Source organism: Silene latifolia, chromosome 9, assembly GCF_048544455.1.
Source record: "Silene latifolia isolate original U9 population chromosome 9, ASM4854445v1, whole genome shotgun sequence".
Classification (NCBI taxonomy): domain Eukaryota; kingdom Viridiplantae; phylum Streptophyta; class Magnoliopsida; order Caryophyllales; family Caryophyllaceae; genus Silene; species Silene latifolia.
Genome location: NC_133534.1, coordinates 108867975 through 108880960, shown reverse-complemented (window position 1 = coordinate 108880960; position 12986 = coordinate 108867975). Strand labels below are relative to the sequence as shown.

General features: G+C 40.5%; 1 non-coding gene across 1 annotated transcript; it reads right to left on the bottom strand.

Moving 5' to 3' along the window:
- Positions 1 to 12120: 12120 nt before the first annotated feature.
- Positions 12121 to 12227, bottom strand: LOC141603710 (small nucleolar RNA R71). Its single transcript, XR_012525567.1, has one exon. It is a non-coding gene; the product is annotated as a small nucleolar RNA R71 (small nucleolar RNA).
- Between the last annotated feature and the right edge of the window lie 759 nt (positions 12228 to 12986).

The window sequence follows — 12986 nt, the reverse complement described above, 5'->3', positions numbered from 1 at the left end:
ATGATGATGACGATAATTAACAGATGAAAATATACAAAAGATGAATTTCAGAGACTTCATATTGATGAATCGAATCTCTAAAACCCGGATTTGATTTTAATGACGAAAACACGCAAATATGAGTTACTTGGGATTTAAGTCGGGGATTTAAAGGTGATAAATTAATAATGATTCATATGTCAAAATTATCATGCTAATAAAATAAGAACAAGCAAAGACGAAACAAAAACAAACTGACGAATTAAACAAAAGACGAAAGAAGAAGAAGGAAAGCAGGAACTGCGGCAGCCTCAGGAAGAGGTGCAGCAGGTGCTGCGTCCCTTCGAAGAGGTGCAGCAGTTGCTGCGTTCCTTCTCGACATCTGTCTCCCGTTAATCCGTTAAAAAGGGTTTGAATAAAGGTTTTGTAAATCGGTTTTGAATATATTTTCGACGTAAACCTTACAATAATGATTACAAAAATAAAGTACAATAATGAAAGATGGGATTTACACCCTCAGACTTACATGTTTGACGAAACGAGATTAACTAAGTTAACGTTTAGTGATGCTCGACTCGAATGTACGACGAAAGTGCCCTCTAAGAGGAAGTTAAACAAAATTGATTAAGTTGATTGATGTGGAGTTGGTCAAATTTGTCGGTCATGCAAAACGAGGCTGGTACTCAGAAGGATCCGAGCTTACGTGGTCGAAAGTTCAAGCACGTAGACGCCAAAAAGCAAGAGCGTGTTCTTAGAATGCAAAGGTAGAAGAGAAGGGCGAACACTCGCGTGCGAAATATGAGGAACGAAGGTCCCTATTTATACTATTCACGGAATTAGGGTTTAGGAAAGGAGAGAAAGATCCGGAAACAACCGACTTAGGTTAAACACGGAAACTTGGATAAAAAGAAAGCCTGGGGAAAAGGCGCAGCAGGTGCTGCGTCCCTTAGAAGAGGCGCAACACTTGCTGCGTCCTTTCCCCAGCGGTTTCCTCCTGCGTAAGAAAGCGCGTTTGACAGCCTGTCGTATTTTAGGCATTAATTTCTCTACAAGACTCATAATAATGTTATTTCGGTGTTGTTGGAAAGCTAAAAGAAAGATTTAGAACTTTCTGTGAAATAGGGCTGACCCAAAAACGTCGTTATCACGTCGTAAAACGGGCCTAAAGGTCGGGTTATCATTTTAGCTAAATGAAATGCACATTTTGTAATGTAAACTTAAGTTTAGCCTAATGAAGTGACATGGGACTCAAAATGAGATATACTCTCAATATTTTATGACATCCTAACCTTAGGTAGACAAGCACATTACTTTTGACTCGGGATTTGACGGTTTTAGGAAATGAAGACGGTTTTTTACCCGGACTCCAAATGTACTCTAATTACTGCCAAAATGACCGTAATGACACCTAGATGACAACCATGGGGTAGACACAAGTATTTGAGCTATCACTTGACGATAAACTTACGAAATGTCATAAATCGTTCCGTGTACCAAACATGCGGCCCAATCATCACCGGGTGGCTTGCGGGAGGTGCAGAAATGAGGTATCTACAGATGCTTAACACGATCCATTTATTTGGAAAAGAAGTGTGTTTAAGTGACAAAGTATAAAATGCAAACTCGTCAATCTGATCCGTCACGTATTTGGATAAACCGTAATCGGGATCGTCCTAGACAAGTACCAAAATGGGACAGAACAGTGACATGCAGCCCCATTGGGGCGCGAGCTTATTGGCGAGGGAAGGGGCTCTGCCCTGGTTTTAAAATATGAAAACAGGGGGCCTTGGGGCGCGAGCCATGAGCCGAGCCAAGAGGCGTCTCCTGGTTGTAAAAAGGTTGTTTAAAACCATTTTAAAAGGTTGTTAAAAAGGGTTATTTAAAACCATATTTGTGATGAATGATTGCAAATGTTGTTTGCATGACTCGGAATAATTACTATTATGTTAGTAATATTCGTTGTCGGATTTGCAAGTTTGGAAAGCATAGTTTACAAATAAAAATGTAAAATGTTTGATTTGAACTAATTATGTTAAGTTCATTTCTTTCTAATTAGTCAAGTTAATCATCGTACCCGGATTAAACCGACTTGGTATAAAGAACCAAGGATGATTATGAATTATGACTAATATACTTATAAATGTAGACAAATGAGAAAAAGGGTAAATAAAATAAAAGGGGGTTAAAATACCTTTTAATTTGTAATTAACCAATAATATCATCGAGTCACGGAATAAACCGTCATGGTATAAAGAACCAAGGATGATTTTTGTAATTGTTAAAATATGTTTAACATAAAAATGAATTAAAATGGTAAATAAACGAAAAGAAATTCCTTTAAAATGTAATTAACTAATTAATATCACCGAGTCACGGATTAAACCGTCATAAAAATGATTTGAAACATTTGAAATGGTAAAAACCGATTGCAAATAAGAAATTAAATAAAGAGGAAAGACGAGAACAAACACGTTTGAGTCTGACCGATAACCCACAAGAGGCGCGAGCCTCTTTGCATAGCAAAGGGCTTCTGTCTCGGGCCAAAACTCGGTTTTGGCTCGTCTAACCTATATTTGAATCGTGTTATGCATTGTTCATGTTTATAAAGTTATGAAAACAGTAAAGACATGAAATAAATGAGTTGATTTCACCCTCAAACTTACGTGTATTGATGTTTGCGACGTAGACGACTTTAGAGACGGTTTTTCGTAGCGACTACTCACGATCAAAGAAGTTTAAAAGAGTGCCTTAAAAAAGGATTTTGTTTTGAAAATGAGTTGAAAATATGTTAATTAAGACATGTTGGTTGATGAATTGAGTTGGTCAAATGGGTCGGTCGAATGCACGGTGACGGTACCAAACAAAATGTGTAAGGCTTGTGTTTACGATCGGTAGGTCGTAAACACGTGTCGATTTTGTGACTTAGGAAGTCGGGTCTAGAAGTTTAAGAGAGAGGTGAAGGGGCGGACGCTCGCGTGAGTTTTTTGGTGTGTGAAGGGTGGTATTTATAGAGAAATATGGGATGGTAGGTCGGTTGAGTTTGCTTAGAGGCTAAGCAGACACCCTAAAGAGGCGCGAGCTACCTTGTGATACAAGTGGGTGTATTCTCCCTTTGAATTTGGACGTGGCCTTTGCTCCATCCATTGTTTGGTTTGTGGTATTGAAATGAGATGTCGTGTAACAATATGGGCATCTAATAAGATGATTTTGGTGTTACTTGGGGTAGGTAATTTATGTGCTTGACTCGGGTTTGACCCGTGTGAGTCGGGATTTGAATTTCGAGTCGTTTTTGGCTCGGTGTCGATTTTGACTCTAATTAGGGTCATTTTAATGCAAATGGCATGATAATAATATTCATGGCATTATTTTCGACATTCGAGATTTGGTTTGACTCGGGTTGACTCAGGTTGACTTGAGTTGCGGGTTTCTGAGTCAGTTTTGTGTCCGATGATGGTTTTGACTCTAATTAGGGTCATTTTAATGGAAATGACATGATAAAGGCATTCATGGCATTATTTTTGACATTCGGGATTTGGGTTGACTCAGGTTGACTCGAGTTGTGGGTTTCTGAGTCAGTTTTGGGTCCGAAGACGGTTTTAACTCTAAATAGTGTTATTTTAATGCAAATGAAGTTAGAAAACTTTTGAAATCATTTTTCATATTCGAGTAGTGCATTAAACCGTCTCATGCATAGCCAAGCCACGCACGCATATCAAAAACACGTTATAGTCCGATCATCATCCGTTGGTTTTTGAAGGTGCAGATACTGGGTATCTACAGAGCCCCCACTTTGACTGAGGCTTGGACAGGGCGAAATTCAAAGTATGGTCTCCAGGTCAATCGAAGATTATAACCTGAAGACCATTGCGACGTCGAGGCGACTCAAAAGGGTTTGAGCCAAGGACCTGTCGTTGGGAAGGGCGACCTCAAGGCGACTCGGGGATTCGAGTCAAGGACCTGCCGTCGGGAACATTTTAGAGTCTTTCGACTTTCGATTCAGGACGTTTAAAGTCCATTAGACTACGTATAAAGGCTCGCCAGCCATAAGAAGGAGTCATACCTGAGGCATCTTCAGGATACGTCCTTGAATCTTTTGCGCGCAAAGGCTCGCCAGCCGGTGTTGAAGGCGGTGCGTTTTGAGGCTCGCCAGCCATAGGAAGGAGTCATACCTGAGGCAGCTTCGGGATATGTCCTTGAGTCGTATCTTGTGTGCGTGCAAAGGCTCGCCAGCTGTGATAAGGAGTCGTACCCGAGGCATCTTCGGGATACGTCCTTGAGTTTTACCTTGTTTGCGGACAAAGGCTCGCCAGCTTGTGAAAAGGAGTCGTACCCGAGGCATCTTCGGGATACGTCCTTGAGTTGTGTCTTGTTTGCGGACAAAGGATCGCCAGCCATATGCGTTGTAAGGCTTGCCAGCCATCTATGGTCAAATGATCGACTGTGGAAAATTGCACGTGTGACATCCATTCAAATTATCGGCACTCGCTGGGGAGTTAGAAACTTCTCAGGACTCACCGAAGATATGAGTTGCTGCTCGCTAGGAGGTAGCGTAAGCCATGTAATCGGTGGGGTTAAAGCTCTTGGACTTGATGGGTCGCCGTTTGTTGGGAAGAACCCAGTACTCAGTTAGAATGAGTTTGTCTTCTCAAGATTACCTGCATGGTTAGTGACCACACAAATCTGCAGTCTCATAGACAAACACGTTGAATGCAAGCATATAGGCACGTAAGTACATAAGCATGTGAGCAGTTAGCATATAAGCAACTAGGATGTAATATCTCACGCGAAGGGAGATAGAAGTTTCGAAAGTTGTAAAGCTTAAAATTGAGTCTTGTTACTCGTAGATCTGTGATTTGATAAATTGGAGACACGTGACTGTTGCGACATTGACTCATACGGACGCATACTGAACGACTGACAAACAGACGGTCGTTAACGTGATACAAACTTGGTATCGACACGACACGGGGGTGACTCTGACAGACGTTGCACATATAAGTGCAACTCCCTAGCCAAGAAAGGGTGAAAACGCGCATCAAATCCTTGGAGTAGACGGTTCGCTCAGCTGGGGAACATGAATTGATTATCTTCTCCAGACATCTTTGCCCTTGTTTGCTTTTTTGAGATCCCTTCTCGAGTTTTGATGATTTGGAGAGCGGAACCAAGACCTTGTCATTGTCCGAACCGAGCACTAGGCTATGGGCTGTTTTATTTTGGACTGTAGTTGAGACTCGAAAGATGTTTGAGGGTAAAGGATGGGTGGCGTCTTGAAAGAGAAGCCCCCCAGAGTGAGAAGGTGGGAATTTGACAAAACAAGGAATGGGCGACGTCTTAAGGAAGAAGCCCCCAGTAAAGAGGTTTAATTTTTGCAGCTGGGTGGGCTGCTTTTGAGGATTGATGTTGATGGTTGAGATTGAAATGGGTGTGCGTGATACGGTCGTTTCAGTACCAAAAATAAATACCTAAGTTACTACTAACAGAAGTCAGCGGTAAGTAGGGTCGATCTCCACAGGGAGGCTATTTTGCTAATTATCTATTTAACTCAGTCTGTCAGAATGTCACAAGATGGGGGTTTAGGTGTATTTTGACTAAACTAAATAGATTAAGGAAAGAGAGAAATAAAGGCAGAAGAAATTAACGGTAAGGGAAAGGAACTAGGATTTCGGGTCATCAATAAACGTCAGTTAATTGCAGCTAAGGTCACCGATCAGTCGATGTGTCGGTCTAAGGGGCAACGAATATCTCCTTTCGGTCTCAATTCGCCCTAAAATGCTATTAGCTTAACTTTCGCCCTCACTAAAGCATCCTATCGTTCACTGCAGGTCTCACCCCTTCCAACCTTTCGGTCCAGGTCAAGGTTTACCTAAATTAAAAGGCTAATTGTGTCGACTCAACTAGCAGGATACAGTTAAAGCAGCGATTAACAACATAGACTACAACAACAACGACAGATCTAATAACCTAATTAGCAACTAACATTAGTCTAATGAATCACCTAATCCTAGCAAGAAAATTAGCTAGTCATAATTAAATAAGGAGCAAGGAAGAGAAAAAGAACAATAACATAAACATAAATTAAAGAGGAAAAGGAAGGGAAGGAAGTTACAGTAGAAAAGGATCCGGAAATTAGAGATGAATAAAGTAGCGGAGTAACAGTGTATCGTAAAATTCGAGAGGAGAAGAGAAGAGAGAGAGTTACAAATGACGTAATACCTTCCTATTTATAAGAAAATAGGAATTATTCAACCTAATGACGGAAATAAACTAAAAAGCCCAAGCCGTAGGAGAATCCACTCGATCGAGTGATTTAAAACCACTCGATCGAGTAAACTAAAGCTTAAACCACTCGATCGAGTAGAAAATATACTCGATCGAGTAAATCCTAAAATGCAACTACTCGATCGAGTAGAAAAAGGCCTCGATCGAACATAATTCTACTCGATCGAGTACTTTCCAGCAACAATTTCCTGCTTTGCGCACTGAATTTCAAACGGCTTCCATTTCTTCGGTACTTGGTCAAACATGGTGATTCCGGTGGCATTGGAAACCTAAGAGGACAAAATTTCATCTCCAGTTGGAATCACCTGAATATCAGTTGTAGAATCCGAGATATGGCTCTCCAAAGTAGGCACTAGTAATTTGAAGTTCTTCCTTTGCTCGCCTAGCTATCTTTCTTCTTTGCGCATCTCAAGATAGCTACATTCCCGCTCCAAATTCACTCTTCCTCCAAATTCATGCTAAACGGACGGTAAATGGCTTGATTTCACTACTTTCGGGTCCATTCCTGCAATTAAGACAAAATAAACCAAAGTAGCATATTCGGGGCATTTCGTAGCAAAAACTACGATAAAAGCATGGAAATACGCGCATGAAAAGGCCTAAAAAGACTATATAAAATGCACGTATCAAATCTCCCCAAACCAAACCTTTACTCGTCCTCGAGTAAACTAAATGCAAACTAATGGAACGGAAAAGATAACTCAGAGCTAGCTATAAATGCCCACTTAAACCAATTTAATGCAAGCAAACTAACTCTTATAGCAAACAGTCAAATGCAAACGAGTTGTAAGATGTTTATAATAAAGCTGAACCGTCGACCTTGCAAGACCTTTAATAATGGACTCTCACGGGTCACTCTTCTCTCATGAAGGAAAGGGTGAACATATATATGTAAGAGAGAAAGAAAAATAGTCGCTCACCTAGACTACGACCCACATAAACATGCATGCAACTAATATGATAGACAATTCTAGCTACCGTACACACATTCCAACCAAACAAGGTCCTATCACAGCCGAGGGCTTACAAAAGTATGGTAAAGTGAGGCAATGGGTAAGAAAAGGCAAAACATTTATGGGAATGTGGAGATATAGGTGATCAAGCTAGTACCTAAACAGAACCATATGAGACATATCCGTTTCCAACTCAATTATAGATTTAAGCACGAGTGCCCTTCATTTGGCACAAAACTCACCAAACCGAACTGAACTAACTCCTCAAAAGATATAGATAAAGCATAGGAGCGAAACCGATAACAACAAACAACATCTTTTTTTTCGAAATCTTTTTTTTTTTTTCGAATTCCTTTTTTCATTTTTCATGTCTTTTTTTTCTTTTTTCACGTCTTTTTTCATCATCCTCCCTTTCTTCATAGATTACCAACTCCGAATCATCAAATACAAGCCAAACTTGGCACAATGTAAAATATACCGCAAAAACATACACTAACTAGCTTGATAAGGCAGGCTAAATTTGGATGTAGCTAAGGGTCAATAGGCAAATTTGGCTAATGTGGAGTTAAATGGGTAAAAATGAAAGAAAAGGAAATTGTAAGCACCTTCCTGCATGTGACACCAACCACTAACCCGAATGTATGCAGGCAAAAAGCAATTGAATTTCATATACGTGCAAATTAATGAACATGTTATGCAAGGAGTAACTACTCACAATCCTACATGAAACCGGTCACAAATGACACCAGTTTATAAGGCTCTAATCCTTAGAATATATAAGTAGGTTGCCAAAATTTTCAGGTCAAGTCTATTCGTTCAGCTAAATTTTAACATAAACTCGTAGATATGCAAAAGACAAAGCTAAAAGATATAGTTCATGCAAGGCTTAAGCAAAAAGACAATTGGGTTCGTCGTAGGATCCCGTTGATAGAAGCTCGTTCTAAATTGGGTGTTATTGAAAGGTTTCTATTGCCAGACATGGAATAGGTAAAGAGAATGCACTTGGTACGGTACGTCACTCGAGTGTACTCACATTGAATTGGAACATGTTGTTTGTTTTAAATCAATTCTCAAATCAATTCTCGTTGTCAACGGGAAATGGTAAAGGGGAGAATATATGATAGTTGAAAATCGTGCTTTTATTTAAATAAATAAGAGGTTAGTACAGACTCGATAAATTTATGTGACTCATGGGGACAGCCCCCAGTTATCGTTTATGAATAAAAGGACAGACGCTCGGATAGATATGAGAAAGCCTAAGACTCGGACTCGGACTCGGACTCGATCTCAGATACGAATTCCTAATCATCACTTCCTCTTCGAAGGTCTCCTTTGCAGCATCCAGCGGCTTGGATGCCTGGTCTTGAGCATTGACCCACTTGAGCATTTCACTCTCAATGTTGGGGACGACATGACGATAATATTCCATGAGGCTTTCATCCCCTTATAGAATGAGATGTTCATTAGGGTTGTTTTCATCAGTTGGTTGGCATAGGGATGAAGCTATCAGTTCATGGTTGTCGATCATGTTTTTAATAGCATGTTTCAGTTTGAAGCATGTTTCAGTATCATGACCTTTTCCTTGATGATATTGGTAATAGGCACTGTCGTCCCAGAAACGAGTTTTCCTTTGTTCAGATGGGTCCGAAGTGGGCCCGATTGGTTGTAGCCTCCCTTCAGTCATGAGCTTTTTAAGAGCTGTGGCATAGGTTGTGTTGAGGTTGGTGAATGTCCTTTGTGAACGTTCAACCTTGCTGTTTGACTTGAGACATTCAGGTGGATTGTCTTTACTGAGAGGTGCAATTATGATTTTGCCAGCCTCGATCATATCTTGAATGGCATTCTTGAGTTTGAAGCAGGATTCGGTGTCATGGCCCTTGCCTTGATGGTATTGGCAATAGGCATTAGGGTTCCAGAAACGGGATTTCTTAGCCTCAGATGGATCCGGAGTTAGTCCAATTGGTTATAGCTTTCCTTTGGAGATTAACCTTTCCAAGGCTGTGGCATAAGGCATACCCAAATCAGGGAAGGACCTATGAGGTTGTCTGGTTTTGGTTAGTGGAGCACTAAAGGAATTGGCTTCAGTGGTTTTGGTAGCCCTCCAACTAGGGTCGGTTTTGTCGTTGGCAAGTAACCGGCTTTCAAGGAGCTTAACCCTTTGCTCAATATCAGAAGAGGGAAAATTCCCGGTTATCATTTTGTCCTCAACATGGGAGAGACGAATGCTCAAGTTTTCCACGGTAGCTAGGAGTCGAAGGACCATGTTGTTGGTTTCGGCGGAAGTCATGGCGGATGCAGACTGATCGGCTTCTTGAGAATCTTGTTGGCGATTGATAGCACCCAAGGGATTCCTATTTGACATAACGATAGGCGTTATAACTTGTCTTGGCAAGGTTTTGCACAAACAAATGCAAGTACGACACATATGTACAAAAGGCAGTTTTTTTATGATGACGCGACGGTGTGACTAGGTTATGAGTTCATTAAAGATCGTGACTGATCTCTTGTGTATGAACTCAGAGTGCAAGACATTGAACTTAGACTCGAGTGTCGACTTTGCCATAGTGATGCCTAGACAGACGACTTCTGATGATATTTGGAAGTTTTTCAATGGCATGACGCCGCTGGAAAAGACATGTACACAAACTTGACCTTTGACCCGTAATGTAGGGGAAATGCGGGTTTAAAACCCAAGAGGTTTTGACTCAGCTAATGCCATTGGAGATGTCTCGACGATTAGGCGATACGACCTAGACCAGAAGGTGAGTACTAACTTCCGCAGAGACTCAACATTATCTAGACGACTTTACTTGAAATCGACTCGAGGCTGAATCAGAAAGGTGGACTGAAATTTTCGAAAATAGAAATTTTTAAAAAGATCCATTTGTCGTTTTATGGACGGCTTCCGAAGAGTAAGGATCTTCAAAAGGTCGGCCAGTTGAAAAGGATTCTCTTAGGTTTGTTTTCAAAAGACGGTTTAAGTTGAAATTGCGGCGGCTCTGAAAACAATGTGTTGTTTCAGAAGACGGTTTTTGGAATAGAAGACGATTTTTGGAATTCTGAATCACGGATTTGAAAATCGAGAATTGAAGAATTTGGAATCGTCAACACAATGGCCACGAAAACGGTTAAATTTGTTTTCAAAGGATTTAAAATTGGGTTGAAAATTTGAAAACGGTTAAATCTGTTTTCAAAGATTGTGTTTTGATTTGAAATCTGAAAACGGTTAAATTTGTTTTCAAAGACTTGATTTTGAATTGAACTTTGAAAGAGTTTAAATTTGTTTTCAAATGATTTGAAATTTGATTGAAATTTGAAAACGGTTAAATTTGTTTTCAAAGATTTGATTTTGAATTTGAATTTTGAAAACGGTTAAATTTGTTTTCAAATGATTTAAAATTGGATTTGAAATTTGAAAGCGGTTAAATTGTTAACCTTCAAATGATTTGATTTTGAATTGGAATTTGAAAGCGGTTAAATTGGCCTTCAGATGATTTGATTTTTAAATTGAAATTTGAAAACAGTTAAATTCGTTTTCAAACGATTTGAAATTGGAAAGTATGAGGATTGAGTTCGTCAATACGACGGGTTAGAAACCGTTTTAAGCTTTGAAAGACGGTATGCAAATCGAAAATTGTGAGAATTGAAATCGTCATTACGACGGCTTAGAAAAGCCAAATTTGATTTCGAAAACGTGATTTGAAATTTGGAAAGTTGCACAGGTTGAAATCATCATTACGACAGTTTGAAAAATATTCTTGTTTGAAAATTGATTTCGAATTTCGAAAATTCGAGGGTAGAATTCGTCATTATGACGGCGTAAAAGGGCGTTTTGAGAATGCAACGGTCAGCGAGGGACCGAGGTTTGAAACGGCCATTATGACGACGTAAAATGGTATTTTGAAATGGCTTGTGAAAACCAAGGTTTGAATTTACAGCGGCATGAAAAGGTGCATTTGAAATGGTTATAAAAACCGGGTTTTGAAATGGCCATTATAACGGCATAAAAAGGGGTATTTGAAATGGTTATAAAAACCGGTATTGAAAATCGTCATTACGACGGCCTAAAAAGGTGCTTTGAAACGCTTGTAAAAACCGGGTTTTGAAATTCTTATTACGACGGCCTAAGAAGGCGTGCAGCGGTCGGCGAAAGACCAAGGTTTGAAACGGCCATTATAACGGCGCGAAATGTGTGTTTGAAACGGTTGTAGAAAACCGGTTTTGAAAGTCGCCATTACGACGGCCTAAAAAGCCGTGTTGTTTGAAATGGTTGCAGAAAACCGAGTTTGAAAATCGTCATTACGACGGCCTAGAAAGGCGTGTTGAAATGCAACGTTCGGCGAAAGACCGAGGTTTGAAACGGCCATTATAACGGCGCAAAAAGGTGTTTTTGAAAGTTTTAAATGACACGGAAGGACTTATGATAACAAAAAATATAAGCACTCATAGTTCAGTATATTATGCATAATGCTGACACGGGTTTTGGCTTGAAGGGTGGGTTACACACACCAAGCAATCAAACCCCGATTTCCGAGATAGATACCAATCCAAACAAAATGTGTAAGGAGGGTGCCCTAGCCTCGTGCTCGAAGGTGATGAAAGCTCTTTGACGAAACAGAAATGTGTAAAGTCAACGACATGCTTGACTCAATCGGGATTCGAAACGCGGGGATCAGAAAACTCATGCCGACGAGACGAGCCAATTGGTCGAAAAGGGTTAGGTTGTGGGTCCGGACAAGGAACCCGACTTATGACCGTAATACCAACTAATGCACTTTAACCACGACCTCGTTCGAGTTTCACCTCTAAGGATCACAAAGACACAAGTGTCCTAGTTCTTCCCCAGCGGAGTCGCCAATATGTGGACATGGCCCATGTCCACAAGTACTTCCCCGCCTCCAAATCTTCTCATCTTAAGAAGGAGATATCAAATGTGGAGCAAACTTATGATGAAACACTCGATGACTTTTGGGAGCGTTTCAAGAAGTTATGTGCAAGTTGCCCATACCATGGGTATAGTGACCAAGAGCTCATCATGTATTTTGTTAGAGGATTATTACCGGAAGATGCACGGATGGTACATGGTGCTAGTGGTGGAGGCATCATCAACAAAAATCCGGATGAAACTGATGAATTGTTGAGTGAGCTTGCCGAAAGCACACGCCAATTTAGTGTGAGATCCAAAACAAGAAGGGTGAGCATGGCTAGTTCTAACCCTTCCTTGGAAAGCAAGGTTAAAGAATTAACTTCCTTATTGATGGAGATGATCATGGGGAACAAGCAACAAGTGCACGCTTGTGGTATTTGTTCATCTAATGGGCATGTCACTGATCAATGCCCACAAATACAAGAGGAGACCGAGGAGGTGAATGCCGCGGGTGCTTTTGGTCAAGCTCAAAAGAGGTTTGAACCTTACTATAATCCTATTAGAAGAGACAATCCCGGTTTCCAATATGGGAATCCACAAGGCGGCTTGCAACCGCCAAACCAACAAATTCAAGGCTCATCATTTGGGCAACAAGGTCCATCTCAAAATTTTGGACAACAATTTGGTCAATCGAAACCAAGGTTCATTCCAAGGCCACAAGGTCCAAATTCATTCTCTTCTCAAGGTCAAACTTCCACTCCATCCATGTCTAGGGAGGACATGATTTGGGCTCTTACTTCTAATGTGGCTACTATGAAAGCTAATCAAGTGCAATTTCAACAAGAGACAAAGGCTAGCATTCAAAACTTAGAAAATCAATTTGGGCAAATGTCTAGTGCTCTTGAGAG